At 38.4% G+C, this 17,292-nt stretch overlaps 1 protein-coding gene across 26 annotated transcripts in view; it reads left to right on the forward strand.

Moving 5' to 3' along the window:
* Ppfibp1 (PPFIB scaffold protein 1) overlaps positions 1-17,292 on the forward strand; it is a 194,274-nt gene that overhangs the window by 19,279 nt on the left and 157,703 nt on the right. For 2 of the 26 annotated variants that reach the window (XM_087200242.1, XM_087200239.1), the window contains exon 2: positions 10,550-10,809. The exons of the other annotated variants lie outside the window; for them this stretch is intronic. The gene's annotated coding sequence lies outside the window, so the exon portion shown is untranslated. The remainder of the gene's footprint in view (positions 1-10,549; positions 10,810-17,292) is intronic. 26 annotated transcript variants of the gene reach the window in all.

Genomic DNA, 17,292 nt, shown 5'->3' on the forward strand with positions numbered 1-17,292 from the left:
ATCAAAGTCCTACTGTGCAAGAGTAGTGATGTTGGCAGTTAGGATATGGCAAAGAAATTTTAAAATGCTTCATTTAACTGAAAAGGTGATAGTTCTTGACTTAATATGCTAAAAAAGAAACAGCCTATGCTAAGGTTGCTGAGATCTACAGGAAGAACATATCTGTCCATGAAATTGTGAAGAAGGAAAAAAGAAGATTACACTAGCTTTGCAGTTATACCTCAGACCAAAAAGCTTACAACTACATTGTGTAACAAGTACTTAATTAAGATGGAAAGGACTTTAAATATGTTGGGGAAAGACATGAACAAAAGGGTGCTTAATTTGAAAATTAAACTTTATCATAGGTATGCATAGATGGGGAAAAACACAATATATATTGTGTTTAGTGTTCTCCTCAGTTTCAGGTATCCACTAGGGGGTCATGGAACATTTCCCCCTGGATGGGGGAATGCTGTACTAAGAATCAGCAACACCTCATCAGTCCATTAGAAGATCTTTTGTAGGTTTCTTTGAAAGGTATCAGTAAAGGCTTGTCCAAGTTTGTGCAGCGTATTTAGTAGAACTAATATTATTAAGTTTTATGGTTCTCAGCAGGTTCAGCTATATAACTTGTAAAGCGTAGTGCAAAATAAAAATGTAGACTTCTTATTCAGAGTGCAGGGAATTAGTACTGTTAAAGGTACTTAAATATAAAGCTTTCTCCTGTCAGTCTCTCTTGACTTGCCATGGTGTTTATTTGCTATGTAATGTCATTCTAAGTGAAGAAAAATTAAAAATGAAAATTGTACCATGAATTAAAATTTAAAATTAAATTAAATAAAACTTGACATCATTAACATGAATTTCAGCATTCATCTTTATACTAAGTAATGCTAGGTTCAAATGCATAAGTCCATTGAATTGTATATAGAATTGCTGAAATCCCATAGTTTGTATTTTGTAGTTTATGAATCCATATGTATGTTGTTTTTACCAGAGGAGCAGATATACTGCACAAAACTATTTTTATTTTACTTTTTATTATGCATGCAATATTACCAACACTCAGTGTTTGGCTTACATTCTTAAGGAAAGACTCAAGGAACTTCGGGTTGTCCTATCCTTTTCCTTCAGTGCCATCATTTTCAGTTTAAGTGGTAGGCTAATACAGGAAGGGAACATGAGTAAGAGAGGATGGTAGGATTCCTTGGTGTGTTTCTTAGAAAGATGCTGTCTTGGGGCCAGGGATTTAGCTCAGTTGTTCCACTGCCTGCCCCACAAGTGCTAGGACCCGAGTTCCATCCCTGGTACCAAAAAAAGAAAAGAAAGAGAAAGATGGTGTCTTTCTTATTTCTTTGTACAAGGCAAATTCTGGTTTGAATGGAAGACATTGCTTCTTGGAGCCCTTGACACCCACCTATCTGCGTATCTCAGTTGTATCTGTGCCACACTTACCTTGATTTGCTTTGAGTCTTGCTGAACACCCATGCATCTTAACTGGAATTCTGTGTTCTTGGAGCATTGTGAACACTATGTGGATGGGGCAGGAAGGTGTGGTAAGCCTGCTGCACTAGCCTAATCTTGAATAAGGAGGGATCAAGAACTAATGCTTACTTGGCTCTTTTGCGCTGCCCTTTCACTATGGCTTTTGTAAGTGCTTCTCACTTCAACATTATGAGGCTAAATACCATTTTCATCTTCATTAATTTGGAGGAAACTACCACTCACTGGAAACATCTTTAAAGTTTAGAGCTTCTGACTCCAGGGCTGATCTGCTTTACTTACGAAACAGTTCCATCATTGCAATTTGTAGTTGTAATTTCTCAGTGGAACTATTAGGCAGAGTGTAGCACCAGCTACTTTGGACTTTGGAGTCAGACATATCTTGGATAGAATCCCAACATAGTCCTATTTTAGCACTGTGGCTTTGTTTCTTATTCAGCCTGAGCTCTAGTTTTCTCATCTGTATAATGAATAACAATGTCTACTTGTGAGACTATTAGAAAGATTAAATGGAGGAAATATATGTAAGATATCTAGTGTAGTACATGGTCCTATCACTGTTAGAGCTTACTAATTTTTGTTTACTAGTCTGAAAGCCAAAAATGCAGCTTTCCTTTTTTGTTCAAAAGTTGCAGAATAGCTAGACACAGTGGTATGTGCCTATAATCCTGGCTGCTCAAGAGACTAAGACAGGAAGATTGCAAGTTCGAGGTTAGCCTGGGCAACTTGGCAAGACACAGTTGCAAAATTTAAAAAAAAATTTTTTTAAAGGGCCAAGAATGTAAGCTCAGTGCTCCCTGGGTTCAATCCCCAGGACTGCAAAAAAGAAGTTTCAGAATAACTGGTAAATCTACTTGAGCTTTGTAAATTTTAGTAAATGTTGCTTATATTTAAATGCCAGAAGCATTTTTCAATCTGATTTACTTATTGTCCTGTGCAGTAGATTTTCTTTCCTTTTGTGATTGTCACTTGTTTCTCTGAAATTCTTCAGCTTAGAGAATTCTATGATGAATTCTCAGCTTTGGTTTGTACACATAGCCAACATAAAACATGTTTTGTCTACATATTCATGTGAAAATACAGATGGTGCTCTTGAAGGGCGATAACGCAGTCATTCCTTTATCACATAGTTGAGATTTTTGGTATCATTCATGGAGTTGTTCCTTCTCCATGCTTTATAAACAATCAACTCGCAGAGCAGCTTAAAAAAAAAGATTGTAGAAAATTAAAGGAAAAGACAAAGTTGCTAAGTAATTCAAAAAGTAGCTGAGTAAAATTTTTTTCTTCATGCCATGTAAAAGTTTTGTTAAATTTGATTGGTGCTTATGCCAGACCTTATTAATCACATAAAAGGAACTCCACTAATATTAAATCACTTCTGTATAAAGAATTGAACATGAATTTGTCTTCTATGTTTATTCAAGCTATTCCATTTTAATTGAGCTAAGTAATGATAAGTGTTCTTAGAATTATAATGTAAATCTAGGTTTTTTTTCCCTATAAAGATGGAAGTCCTTTGGGAATCTTTAAATTATGTCTTGAACCTTATACATTATTTTTATGTCCTTGAAGCCATGGTTCCATTTTCAATAAATAAACTTGGTATGTAATATAGGAAAGGGTATGTTAGATATGGCTTTATTGGTTGTAATTTGACATCCTTACTTCTGTTCTGAGAACTATAAATTGATTTCCCCGTGGCAGTGAGGGTGAAGCTTTTAGAGATGAGAGCCCAGACTGCAACCCAAAACTCATTTATTTATCACAAAGTGCCAGCACTGCAGTTAAACCTGAAGGTGAGGCTGGGACACCTTGGCTTATATGCCAACGGAGAGGGCTCTCTGTTCCCGCTGTAACACACACGCCATAGGTTCACCACCATCCTCCTATCAAGCTCACCACAGCTTGGTAGGAATGAAGGAAAAACCTGTTTTATATAATCTATACAAATTCATGAATTAGAATTTTCATATAATTTAGGTAATTACCTCTAAGATAATGAGTACCGTTAAATATCATGATATTAAATATCATGTAAATTTACACGATCTAAGTTCCCTTTGGTGTGTAGAGTTCAAGGATAAAAGTGAGTGAACTGTTGGCCAAGTCTTACGTCTTTTAAAAACTGAGTGCATTGGGGACGGGGATTTAGCTCAGTGGTATCACTGCCTGCTGCGCAAGCACAAGGACCCGAGTTCAATCCTCGGTACCAAAAAAAAAAAAAGAAGTGGAAAAAAAACCCTGAGTGCATGATGTTGTATAATGCCACACGCAGACTTAATAGTTCAAAATTGTTTTCCTCATATTACAGACCTGCTGTTTGATTTCTTAATTTGCAGCCAGAGGAGCTATTTGAGGGCAGAGGTGGTAATAGTGATAATAGTGAGAAGAGGAGGTAATAGTGAAGAGAAAATGGCAGAATGAAATTGGTACTGACTCGACATTTATTAATTGACAGGATACAAAAGACTGAAGAATATGCCTGGTGATACTGAAATAATAATCCAGTTGGGCAGCTCTGTGCTAATCACTTCAAACCATTTTGGCACCAGGCTTTTGAAATAAAGCCTGGATAGTGCATATGAGAATACAGCAAGTTTTACCAGATTTCTTTTGCTCTTTGATTGGTTTGTGGAGTAAATAGAGTGATTAGCTCTCATTAGCACGCCCACAAGCTGTAATGCACCTCTGTGAGGCAGAGATGCTTACCTCTGTTCTTGAAAGGATGAAAATCCCCATGCGATCTCTTTAGTCCAAGCCTGTTTGAATTGCAGAAACAATGCCAACTTGTTGTCAGTGAATCTTTCAAATGCCTCAAATAACAGTAGGCAAAACCTAATGACTAGGGACAGAGGCTTTCCTAAGAACAATTATTGTCCAAGAATTCCATGAGCTCTTTAAAGCTTTTTCTTCTTTTCTCCCGTCTTGTTGACATGAATCAGATTAGTGAGAGACACTGAACACTGGTGGTCATATAACTTGACTGCCTTAGCCATTTGTCAACTGCACTTCAGAAGTTGCAGTCTGCATCACAGAGAAGAGTCATAATTGTTGAGTCTTAGAGGGAGAGAAGAAGAAGGAAGGAAGAGTGAGAGAGACCTTTGGTGGTGATTTGTTGCCCTAGTCAAGATTTTGTGCCATTGATAGTCCATGTTCCTATGAAATATGGTCTGTAGTATGAAGGCAGAAGAGGTAAAAGGAAGGAGGCAGGTATTGGGGGGGTTTGTACCCAAGCCTGGAGAATTATATGGACACATTTCACAGTTTTATAGGAAAGAGCCCTGAATGAACTAAGAATTTGCCAGTCATCCCCAACATTAATAAGCTGTGTGATCCTAGGCAGGCGTTTAAACAATTATAAAGTTAATGCAACAGTACTAGGCCAGCCTTCATAGGCAGGGCTTTCAGGGTCAAATATAATCAGATGTAAAATGCAATAAATATTATGCAAGTGTATGAATTTAAGCTGAGTTTTCATATGGAACTTGTTATGCATTTTTAACATTGAGAATGTAAACCTCTGCTAATAACAAATAGACTACTTAATGGGGAAAAAATAAGAACCAAGATGCATCATGTAAAGGTACAAGTTCCCAATGAGAAATGTAATTATGTTGTATACCTAAAATGTACCAATAAAAGAATTTAAGGAAAAAAAAAAAGAAATAGACTACTTCTCTCCTGGCTTCTGTTGCTATGACAGCTCTCATTCCACTCCCTTTCCCTGACTATGTGGAGCATGTGTGAATCTTCAGTAGTTGCTGGAAGATGGTGCTATATCATGGCAAGACAGTTCAAGAGCTCCTGAATATTGTCCCAGCCTGCCTAACAGCTGCTTTCTTGGGGGTACAGTAAGTATATATTAGCTTCTGGGACTGTGCCCTGTCATTCAAATGTATCGGAAACAAGGTGTTCATGACCCAGTTTCATACTCCATGTATCACTGTTCTCTCCAGGTAACTTTAAAATGCCAGTATGCTAGGATTTGAGGTTATAAAGCAAGCATGTCTGTATTTGTAATAGTGAAGGCTAGTGGCTACAGCCCTGGCATCTCTTGTACTGGTGGCAGTTTACAGTGCAACATGATGTTGTGATATGCAACTTCCTAGCTTTGTTCTGTCTTCGTGCCCTGATGTGAACTTGCAGTAGTCTTCTGTATTACTTAACTCTATCCCTGCTGACTGGCTTGGTCGGTGTGCATAAAATTATCTGAGCTGATTATAAAACATTTGTAGTTTTGATTTAATGAACATATATAACAGGAATTTTTCAAAGACTTATCAACCTTCATAGAACCTCTGACAGTTCTCACCATACTTTAAAATAACTTTCTGCCTCTAAATAGCTGCTTGCCCTCTTAGATTGGGTTCACTAGAAGTGGGCTCTGAGACCAGGAGTTGGCTGCTGAAAGGTTTTAGGAGCTGTACATGTCAGGAAGAAGGCAGTTGCAGCAGAGGCCCCACACCACTGTTATGGGGAACTCCACATATTGAATGGCTCTTTTCAGTTGTCTCCAATTGAGACCTTTGTATGTTTGGACCAGCCAGTTGTTGGTAGCTGGCCACTCTTCTGGGGCATCACTTTGGGCAAGGTCATGTCCTCTACTGCCTGATGGCGGGCCTGTGACCCATCAGGAACCAGTTAGGGGAACACTGGCTCTAAAAAGGAGGTTGGGTGGAGCAATACAGTATCCACTACCCTGGGGATGGAGAGCAGATACAGAAGAGCATAGCTTCTGTTGAAGTTCCAGAATCCTGATGTGATATTTTAGTCTTGGCTGGGGATAGGGTTTAGGAGTTCAGTTACCAAAGGATAGGTCAATATGCCTTGTGGGCGAGGGACCAAAAAACTGAATCAGCTTTCTGGGATTTCCAAAAACCAGTTGCATTCAGCAGATTTTTGAACCTTAGCATGGTTTGTGGTATAAGTAAGATGAGTAAACAATGCCAGAGACATATATAATCTCTTTCCCAGTTACAGATTAAGTCTTTTGCAAAAGTGAACATAGTACTCCATCTGCATTTTTCTACCTCTGAGTAAGTGAAGGAGGTAATGGGCTCTGCATACCCATTGTTTCTCTTAATAGTTTGTGGTGTGTTATAGGGACTGAAGGTAGGGAAGCCTGAGGTGCACACATGCAAGTCCACCCTCCTCTGTGTGTGTGTGTGTTTGTGTGTTGTCCAATGAACTTGGCTCCCCAGTAGATACCCTCCAGCTCCTAGATAGCTCTTATATTCTTTGCCTTGATCTGCATTGCTGCCCAGGAGCTCTGTAATCCCAAATTGTGGAAGATAATATTACCTTGTTCCCATTATGCATGTAGTGGAAAGAAAAATAGGTCACTGTTATTTATTCAGAAAAGGTGCCATGGTGACAGGTTTTATATAAAAACACATCTCTGAACCTCTTGGAGGGATGTAATGACTGTTCATTAGATGTGAAGTAGATGATCTGCTAGCTAGTTTATTGTATTGGATAAAAATATGACACTGCACAAAATAAAAAGCTCTTAAAGTTTGCTCAGACAGGAAGAGTGTTACCTGGAGATCTGGGAAATACATCAAGACAAAAATGGAAAAAGTAAAATAACATTGTCCATTCAGACTGGCTGGAGTGCTAGGAAAGAGGCAGTAAGTATAAATTGGGCTTGGAAACCCGCAGAAAATCTCACTCCACACAGAACTTTCCTAGTCTTCTACCCCTGCCCCTTCCCTTGGGCCTCCTTCCTCCTGGAATAGGAGGATCTGACATATTCACAGGGCGGATGCTCTTGGGCTATTGAGAAGGGAAACCCTAAAAGCAGGAGGAGAAGGTAAGGAGCTTTGGTTCGCCTAAGCTAGTGTTACATAACGTCATTGAGAGGCAGTAGATAGTGGTAAAGGACAGGCTTTGGAACCAGCAGAGTTTTGTCACTCAGAAGGGACTTGAATGTTGGACCTCAGAAAAACGAGTTATTGTGAAAGGTTTAATTGAGAATAAGTGCTTAAAATGGTAACTATTACATGCCAAGAGTCATAACTGAATTTGTAAAAACCACTTTCCTATGATCTCAGCCCCCCCCCCCATGCAAACATTGAACCTGAGCTCAGTTTCAGCAGGGAGGTGGAATCTAAATGGCCCCACGTGGAGGCTGGGCAGTAATCCCAGGATGTGAGTGGGTGTTTAAAGCAGCTGTATATCCTTGCAAAGGGCTTTGGGTGCCCACACATTGTCCCTGTGGAGAATTCCTCTACTTATAGCCCCTAATCTTTAAAAAAGGCTGCCCCAGCTCGGATATCTGCTTGTTACACATATTAGCTTAAAATTAACACGGGATAATGGACTGCTCTGTAAAATATATGGAAATATTTATTAAGCTCCTAAGCATCTCCTAAACATAAACTGGACCCCTAAGAATGTAAAATTCAATGCTATTAGGCATTTGCATGGTTATGTTTTTTGTGTTTACTCCACAAATTGTGTGTTGAGTTTGTATAGTTACAGTATTTGTGCTTTACCACAGCTCTTAAAAGAGATAGATTATATTGCTAGTTTTACAGATTAAGTAATATTGCTGAAGATCAAACAGATAATACCTGTTATGGTTTAGATCTTAATTGTCCCCCAAAAGCTCATATGTTGAAGTCTTGATTCCCAATGCAGCAATGTTCAGAAATGGATCATGAAGGTTCTCACCTCAGTAATGGATTAATTTCCTTATGGGTTCATAGCTTAATGGGATTTGGGGGATGAGCTTTGTTAGGAAAGTGAGTTCTCTTGCTTTGCTTCTTGGCTACCATGAGGTGAGCAACTTGATCTTCCATGTGCTGCCTGCCATGATTTTCTGCCTTGTGATCCGTCTAACGAATGTACCCTGCCAGCTACAGACTAAAACCTCTGAAACTGAGCTAAAATACATCTTTCCTCATTTTAAGTTGATTATCTCGGGTATGGTCTCACACCTATGGAAAGCTAACACAATATCCTGTTGCACTGACTCTAAGACACCACTAATTATAAGGTACATCCCAATATATAAGATGTTAAGGGCCGGGGACTTAGCTCAGTGGCACCGCACTTACCTTGCAAGTGCAAGGACCTGAGTTAGATCCCCATACCAAAAAAACCCAAAACAAAACATATATATACATATATGATGTTACAATGTGAAAACATCTTTTTCATTAATGAAATGTGATAAGTAGCAGAGCCTGAATTCTACCCCATGCCTGTATGATTTCAAAGCTTGTGGTTTTTTTTAAATCTGTGTCACGCACAAGGACTAACTGGTAAAGATAAAACAAACACAAATAAGAGAGAGTGGCAATAATAATGATGGTGTTTATTGGCTACTATAAAATAGCAATACTTTTATGTCCTTTAGTTCTGAGAGCATTTTTAATCTTTATAACCACTCTGAAATGGAAACTACTATCCTTTTTACAGACAAGGAAACTGAGATAGACTTGTTCCTGTTTTCAAATGAGAATGAATACACAATTTTCTAAGGTCAGAAAGCTAGAGTTACTAAAAGTCAGTTCCATATGATGATACTCAAGTTTTTCATAGTCATGACAAACCTGGTCTGGTTCCAGAAGGGTGTGATCTGACAGAGGGGTGGTCAGGGTTCTCTAGGAGCATCTGACCCAGACTTGTGGGGGACAAGAAGGATTCCCAAAAGGGTTGGCTCTTAAACTGAGGTGGCAATGTTAGTCTCTTTCTAGTCACTATGCAGCTGAAAATAATTATGGTTGCTCTACATTACAGACCTCCACTAGTCCCATGTCTCCAAACCTGGCATTAGCTAAAAGGATCTGGCTTTATTTGTAGTTTGCATCATTTCCACTTCTTAAGAACAAGTAAGGTGGTTTAAAAAGAACATTATAAATGAGACAGTTGGAGAGCCAGGGGAATGGCTACATAGACGTTCTTGAGAATCCAAAAAGTGGCTACTGTGTAAGTCACTTGCAGGTGGATGGCCAGGTATTAGCTTTTCACATTTCTCTAATTTCTTAAATGGGGTCAGTGATTTTTATCTCAGATTAAGGTGAGGGATGTTAAAATTGTGCATCATGCTGCCTGCTGTCTTAAGAGGTGGGGATGGGAGAGGGAAAATATGCGTGCATTGGGCTTACTGTACCAGAGGCAGAATTCTAGTTGTGATTCCAAGTCCACATTTCTCAGGGAAAAAAGTTTTTCTTTCCTCCAGTTCAAGGCCGTTTGATTACTCTAAGCTTAACTCGTTTATCAACTCTGAACTTACGTTGAAGAAAAAAGTTAGTGATACTTGTTAAAACACAGCAAGGCAGACTTTACTCAGAACCATCATGACTGGTGTAGGGACCAAGGCAGTGGGATCTTGCAGTGAGGAGAGAGGATTCAACACTGATGCAGCAGGGGCAAATGGGAATTGATAGCGAGAGTGTAGGTGAGGGTCAGTGGATGGACAGCAAGAGTTAAGGGGGATTGAGAGTTGAGGGCAATCAGGGTTAAGTGGGATTCTGGTAATTGACTTAACATGATTTTTTTGTTTTTTTTTGGTACCGGGGATCAAACTTGACCTTGCGCTTGGCGAGGCAGGTGGTGGAACCACTGAGCTAAATCCCTGGCCCTTGACCTAACATGATTTTGCTAAAGACAGCCCAGGGTAATCAGACATCACATGGGGAATGGTGGACGACTAGGAAGCCACCTGATCAGAAGTAGAGGACATTGGTATATCAAGAATGGAGGATTCTTGCTAAACTGAGTCAGCTGACTTCTTTGCTAAAATTGGATTTTATAGGAAAGTGCCCAGATGGGCCTAGGAGAAGGTCCTGGCTAAAGTTTGGCTGAGCAGAGTATCTTTGCCACTTACCTGATAACTCTGAACTTTCCTTATTGCCAGAAGACCCTAGTCCATACCTGGGGTGGATTCAGGGCTTGCTTGAAAATACAGATGAGCTCAGCAGAACTTGGAGTTCAGCAGAAGTGAAACTTGCCGTGTTGCTGCTAATGGGAAGTTAACTGTGATGTGAAGACAGTGAAGCTACAAGGCTGATTGCTCCCACGGACCCTCACCAGTGCTGCTTATGTCATTTCTCAGCCTACTGTGCCAAGGATGATGCTTATCTGCACCCTGTCTGAATGCTGTTTTGTACTCCACTGAGTTGGGTCTGCTGCAGCTTGAGCTAACTGCCCAGAGATTGAAGGTCACTGGCACCCTGGTGGATAACCTGTACAAGTATGAAGTACATGAGAAGCCAAGGATGCCCACCCAGTACTGCTTTCTCTATGGATGGAGCTAATATCATCACATGTGTTAGAAGAGTCCCTGTGCTTGAGGAGTCCTTCATCAGCCTTGCAGTTAAGTGGCTAACCCTCTACGGGTAATTGCTTTCTATGAATTGGTGACCTTGAAATTGTATAGAAAGAAAATCCTCTCTAATACTTGTCTGCAGTGATAAGGAAAGGCTACTAAGCAAGCTTCTTGATTACCTGAGGCCTTGTGCTTAGTTGACTCAGCATGCATAACTACAGGGAGTGCTATTTATATCTCTGATTTGATCCTCTTGGAAATTCTCCATATCTCTTAGCATATATATATATATATATATATATATTTTTTTTTTTTTTCTTGATACCAGGGGCTACTCACCAGTACCCATCTGGTTAACTCTTGAGTGCTTAGATGTACATTGTGGTAAATAGCTTAAAACTGGCAGTTCCATTAACATTCCTATTAAGTCTTAGAGGTAATGCACAGGTTGGTGTAATGAAAACCATAGCACAGCGATGGAGAACCTTTTAGAGACTGAGTGCCCAAACTGCAACCCAAAACCCACTTATTTATTGCAAAGTGCCAAAACTGCAGTTAAACTTGAATATCCAGTGCTCAGCTGCTGGGGTGACTTCGCTCGCATGCCAACAGAAAAGCTACAGCATGCATGCCATAGGTTAGTCACCACTGCCATAGCAGTGGCAGACAGCAGTTATTCCAACGAAATTGTTTTAACCAATGATTCTTTCCTTCTATGTTGCGACTTGGCAGATTTCTCATTCTAGTGAAGCTGTTTGTTTCATTTAAAACAATTGCTTTTTGAAATTTATATTGCCTTTGGTAAAAAGATGTATAATAGAAGGAAATGGTTTGGAATTTAGATGCACTCACTGCAGGGTCCTTATTCAGCATTTTAATCAGTGACTGGCTGAGAGTTCTGGTTAAAACAAAGCTAGGAGAGACAACTGATAACAATTAGAACTCAAAATAATTTGGACAAGATGACATGGTAAACTGAAGCTGATAGACTTAATTCACAGCTATATGTCGAATTATGAATTTACATGTTAAAAAATCAGCTAAAAATAGGGATAATTTTGTTAGATTAAAACTTAAGAAATTTGTAGTTCAGCAGAAGCCAAACCTCCAATGTTGCTGCTAATGGAAATTGAACCTAACCATGGTTAACAGATTTAATCCAAGTTAGCATCTGGTTTCTGGTCATAATGGTTTTTTGTACTCCCATCAGAGCTTCATATCTGGAACCTTGTGCTTGGACTCTGTATGCTCCGTTTTACAGGAATGTGGCTCATTTGGTATGGAGAGGCCTGAAGACTGTTCTGATGGGAATGTGGAAGAGCTGGAGCTGGGGAGTCCTAGGAGGTTAAGGAAGACAGGACTGCTATTATAAAACTTTTGTCTGGTGACCTTTTTTTAATCCCTAAAGACAATCCTTAGATGAGACTTGGTGGGAGCTTTAGGGAGGGCCTGCTGAGTCCAGAAAGGCAGCTGTTCCATAAGAGAACAGATCACAGGACCTACCAAGATGCTTTAGGAAATACTCAGCCTGTGGGCCTAGCTGTTGGCCCTGGTCCCCTCTATCAATGAGGTTCTATGGTTTTGTGAAATAGCTAGCTCCCTTGGTTCTTTTTTGAAATCACTATATGTTGAGAAAGAAAGGTGGCAGAAAGGTAGTTGCCTGATTCTGAAGAGAGCTGAAGTGCCCTGGAAATTTCTCTCCATTTGGCTTTTGTAGTTCCTTATTTTCTGCAGATCCTGCCAGGACTGGAGACTTCTGTATTTGTTTGCTGTTTTACTTGAGTGAGCTAAATAGCAGTGACTATTATATGCAAAAAGATTTTTTTGGGCTGGGGATTTAGCTCAGTGGTTTCGTCGCCTGCAGCGCAAGCGCAAGGACCTGAGTTCGATCCCTGGTACCAAAAAAAAAAAAAAAAAGATTTTTTTGCCTGTTGTGAAAGCTAAGCCTTGCTTTCCTTTCTTCTTGGCAGAAATATCCTTTTCTTTTTTCTTTTTTTTTTGGTACCAAGGATCAAGCTCGGGACCTTTCACTTGTGAGGCAGGCGGTGGCATCACTGAGCTAAATCCCCAGCCCAGAAAGAGCTTTTTCTTTGGAGTATATCATAAATCAAGATTGAAGGCAAAAGATACTTTGAATCAACTCTGCAGCCTTTCTCTGATAATAACCAATATACCACAGAGACAGATGGTCCAGAATATAAAATTTTGTTATCATTAGCAAGGTTGTATTTCCATTGAAGAAATATTAATTTGGGGAAATAGAAGCCTCCACTTTATGTTGACTTTTCTGAACCTTTTTGGCAAGTGTGTTTATTTTCTTTTAAGCAAGTTGGGCTTGCTTACTTTACATAAAATTGTAGCATTCTTTTTTTATTAAAAACTACATTTTATGTAATTTTAAGTTTTTACATAAAATTACAGATTTATGGTTAAAAGAGTGCACTGAAAAAAAGCAGTACTTATCAAAGTTATACACAGTATTTAGAACTTAAATTGTGAAATTAAAATTGAATTATAGATAATGAATGCAGATTATTTTGGAATTAGCAACTAACCTAGTGACTAAAGCAACTTCCTGAATACATCTGTTGGTTTTGGTGTATTTTCTTGGCATAATGGCATACTGGTTTTGAGTAGTATTGTTGTGGTTGATAGACTAATTTGAAGATGTGGTGGAGGAATGAAACCACCAGTGTAGGTTTCTGATTTCTCATATACCTGTCAGATTTCTGATTGATATATATGGATATATGGATATATTTTATATTTTTGACATCTGTCCTCCTGTCTCTGTCTCCCTGAGTCTACAAGGAGTGGCAAAGAGTAATAGCAATCACTTCAGTATGTTAATGAAACACATAAATATTGAAAGAAAGAAATATCATATGACTTGGGTCTTTAGCAGTGCTCCCATTCTTTACCACTCTATTTGTTATCATTGAGTAGAAAACCAGTTTTGGAGTATCATGAATAATACCCAGAAAATTGTTGGCTTAGCTTATATTACCAGTTATAATTCTTTTAGAAATTTGATATAAGGCTAGGTTTATAGGAGTTAAGAATTCAAAATGGAATGTTATGTTATTGTTTCTTTGTTTACTTGAAACAAAGGGAATAGGACATGTCCCTTGTGCTTTCTTGTTGGCCATCTGGATTTATCTTGTTTTAGAAGAGTTTTCCTCATAAGCTACTTTTAGACAAACACAGCCCTAACTTGGAAGCATTGACCTGGAGAGAGCAAGTAAGAATGACTCAGAATCACTAACAAATCATCTAACCTTTATGCTTTGTTTTCAAATGGGATATTTCTTAGAATTATTGGAAGCTAATGAATTAATACACGTAGGTTTGCACTCTGAGAGGAGTGATATTTCACATATGCTTGGGCATATACTGTATGTTTGGAAGAATGGGTAGAGGGGTTTAAGAATCTTAAAATCTCTATGAAGACTCTAACTTCTGTTTGCCATCCTTCAGAGTACTCCAAAACCTTGAAGTAGAACTTACTGATAATGTTTAAGTGAGTTGGATTTTTAAAAATTTTTAAATCTGCAATTGCCATGAGTCCTCTAATTTGAAAATCCTTCATGAGTGGCTTTATATGTATTTTAGGAAGAAGATGGGACTGCTTTAGAAAGCTCTTCATAGCTGATTTATTTTTAAATCAATAAGGACAAAATTTTCTGTCTTCCCACTGATCTTTTTGTGTCAAACTGAAGGTTTTAGGTATAACATCATGCCGACAGTACTTACTTTTACACAAGGAAAGGGAAGGATTTGAAAATTTAAAATGAAATGTTTCCCAGAAACACAGAAGTACTGAACTGTGATACTTAATGTAGATGGTGATATGGGCATATTGCTGCCTTTTGAATATCAGCTTTATTCTCAGGCCCTTTTTACCTTTAAGATTGTGAAAACTGTTCAACTCTATAGACATAGTAAAATTGTTAAAAATTTAAATGCTAAATGCCTGCCTGTAGGTTTTATATAAGAAATGAGTGATTCAGACTTACTAGGGTCAAACTCAATTACTGGAATGTGAACTGCCTTCTTACATTTTAAGCACTCAGGAAAATTTTTTTCTCCCTTAAAGTTTCCAAATTGATTCTCTAATTTCATTCCCTGGTATTCCTGGGACCTGAGAATCATCTCAGTCATTTAAGAGATCCCCTTTCTTTGAAGGTCTATCTCTTTATTTCTTAGAGCAGTTTTTTTCTTCATTATAGCCTCACTATCCTCTGCCTGAGTGCTTTGAATGTGTAAAGTGTGCATGGCCTATAAGATTTTAGTAATGTAGTGAGTATGTTTGAGCAGAAGTTGGCTCTTGAAATGCTTTGGAATAAAATTTATTAGGCATTTTATCATTTCAAAGCTTTTTCAGCAGGTTCATGTACCCTGTTTCTCATACCTTTTTCTTTTCCTTAAAGGCCTGGATTTTTCTTAGATTGTTGCTTGGATGGTAACTATAATTTTAAATGAGTAAGATTACTTCCAGTAGTTAGATCATACAGCTAGGAACTGAAAGTTCTTTTTCTTTTAAAAATTATAATACTGAGGATTTAACCTGGGGCCTATTGCATGCTGAGCAACAACTCTACCGTTGAGCTATATCCCCAGTCCTTTTTATTTTATTTTGAGACAGTGTTCCTAAGTTGCCCAGGCTGTCCTCAAACTTTTGATCCTCCTGCCTCAGCATCCCAGTTACCTGGAATTATAGGCACACTCTGCTGGATCTGGGAGCCTTGGCCTGGCAGCTTCCTCCTATTCTCTTCTGGCTATCTCCTCCTCTACCTCTACCTCCTCCTTCTCCTCTTCCTCCTCACCTTTCCCTTTCCCTTTCCCTCTCTTCTCCCTTCACCTTTCGCTCTTCTCTGAATAGCAGCAATCCAGAAAAGTGGGACTATATATAATTATTTATGGTACCATATATTTATATAGGCTATTACCCACAGCATTCTACATAGGTCAAACACCTTACTCATTTTTAGGTGTGGGTTGGAGAAAATAGTTTTAGTATATAGACTCTCCTGCCTTGGCCTCCACCCCAGAATACTAATATGCTGCTTTATTTGAGTAAATTGTAAATTATAGATTCTTCTGCAAAACAGAACCATAAAGGAGTCTGCTCAAAGTGCTTTGTACAGCTGCAATTAGGAAATTGTGTCATTGCATCTCATTAGCATCACCAGGGATAATAAGGTTAAATTTACCAATTTTTTAAATGTTACTCAGAGCCATAACAATAGCTTTTTAAGTATGTATGAAATTATTATCTATGCTAAATACTAATAACAATTGTATTAGCTTGGTTTCTTTATTGAAAAAATAAATTTTCTTTTGTTCCCTGAGGTCTGAGGAAGGCAGTGGTTCAAGGAGGAAAAGCTATCACGATGATACAGTACCAGAATTCTGTTATTTTACAATTGGATCATAGGGATACCTATGGTATTAGAAAACCTAATTATAGTTGCACCTCATGGCATAATTATAAGCTTCTCTTCTTCCAGACATGAAAATTAAATAGTGAAACTTCTGTGCACATACACAGCACCAGTGTGGAACAAACCCTCCTGTTTCCTTACATGAGAAATGTAGTGGGGTTAAGATGACATTCTCTAGAGAAGATACATAGATACAACTCAAAATTCATTTATTTATCGAAAAGTACCAACACTGCAATTAAACCTTAATATCTGATGCTCAGCCACTGGGGTGACTTGGCTCACATGCTGACAGAGAGCTCTGCATGCATGCTGTGGCATGTGTGCTGCAGGTTTGCCACCACTGTAGGAACTGGTAAAGTTGTTTATTCCTCTCCCTTAAAAAACAAAACACTGTAAAAAAAACCAAACCAACCACATTTTCTTTATCCAGGCTCCAGTTGATGGACCATTAGGCTGTTTCCAAATTTTAGCTATTACAAACTGTCGGAGCCGTAAAGAATGAGAAAGTAGAGATATTTATAGCTAAATGGATGCATATTGAGCCCATATTCTTTAAGTGAAATAAATAGGACACACATGTGTAAATACCGAATAGTTCCTTTGGTGTGAGAAACTGAAAGTGTAAATAAGGATCACAATGTATAATAGATAATATGAAATAGGAAGAAAAGGTCCAAAGGGAAAGGGGAAGTAAAAAGGGTAGGGGAAAGGAAAGAAGGGAAAGGAATAAATATGAGAAAAGGAAAAAAATGGAAACAAAGTCTTTGTAAGTAGGGAGGGGTGGAGGGGGTGAAGGGAGGGCAGGGGAGTAGGGGAAAAAAATAAGAAACAAGATGTATTATGTAAAGGTACAAAATCCCAATAATGAATGTCAGCATATTGTATTCATAAAATATACCAATGAAATTAATGAATGAAAAAAATATTAAAAGGATGTAAAATTTGTTCCAGGGGAAAAAACATTGTAATTATCATTTAAGCTAAAATGTCAACATCAAATGCTAGAGGCTGAGGCTTTTCTTCATGGTAAAATAATCTGTGTAATGTTTTTCTTTTTGTGGGAGGAATTTGTGTTGGCAGTGT

This window comes from Heterocephalus glaber, unplaced genomic scaffold, assembly GCF_053883595.1.
Source record: "Heterocephalus glaber isolate CG9 unplaced genomic scaffold, H.glaber_assembly_v1.0 deba00001733, whole genome shotgun sequence".
NCBI lineage: Eukaryota > Metazoa > Chordata > Mammalia > Rodentia > Bathyergidae > Heterocephalus > Heterocephalus glaber.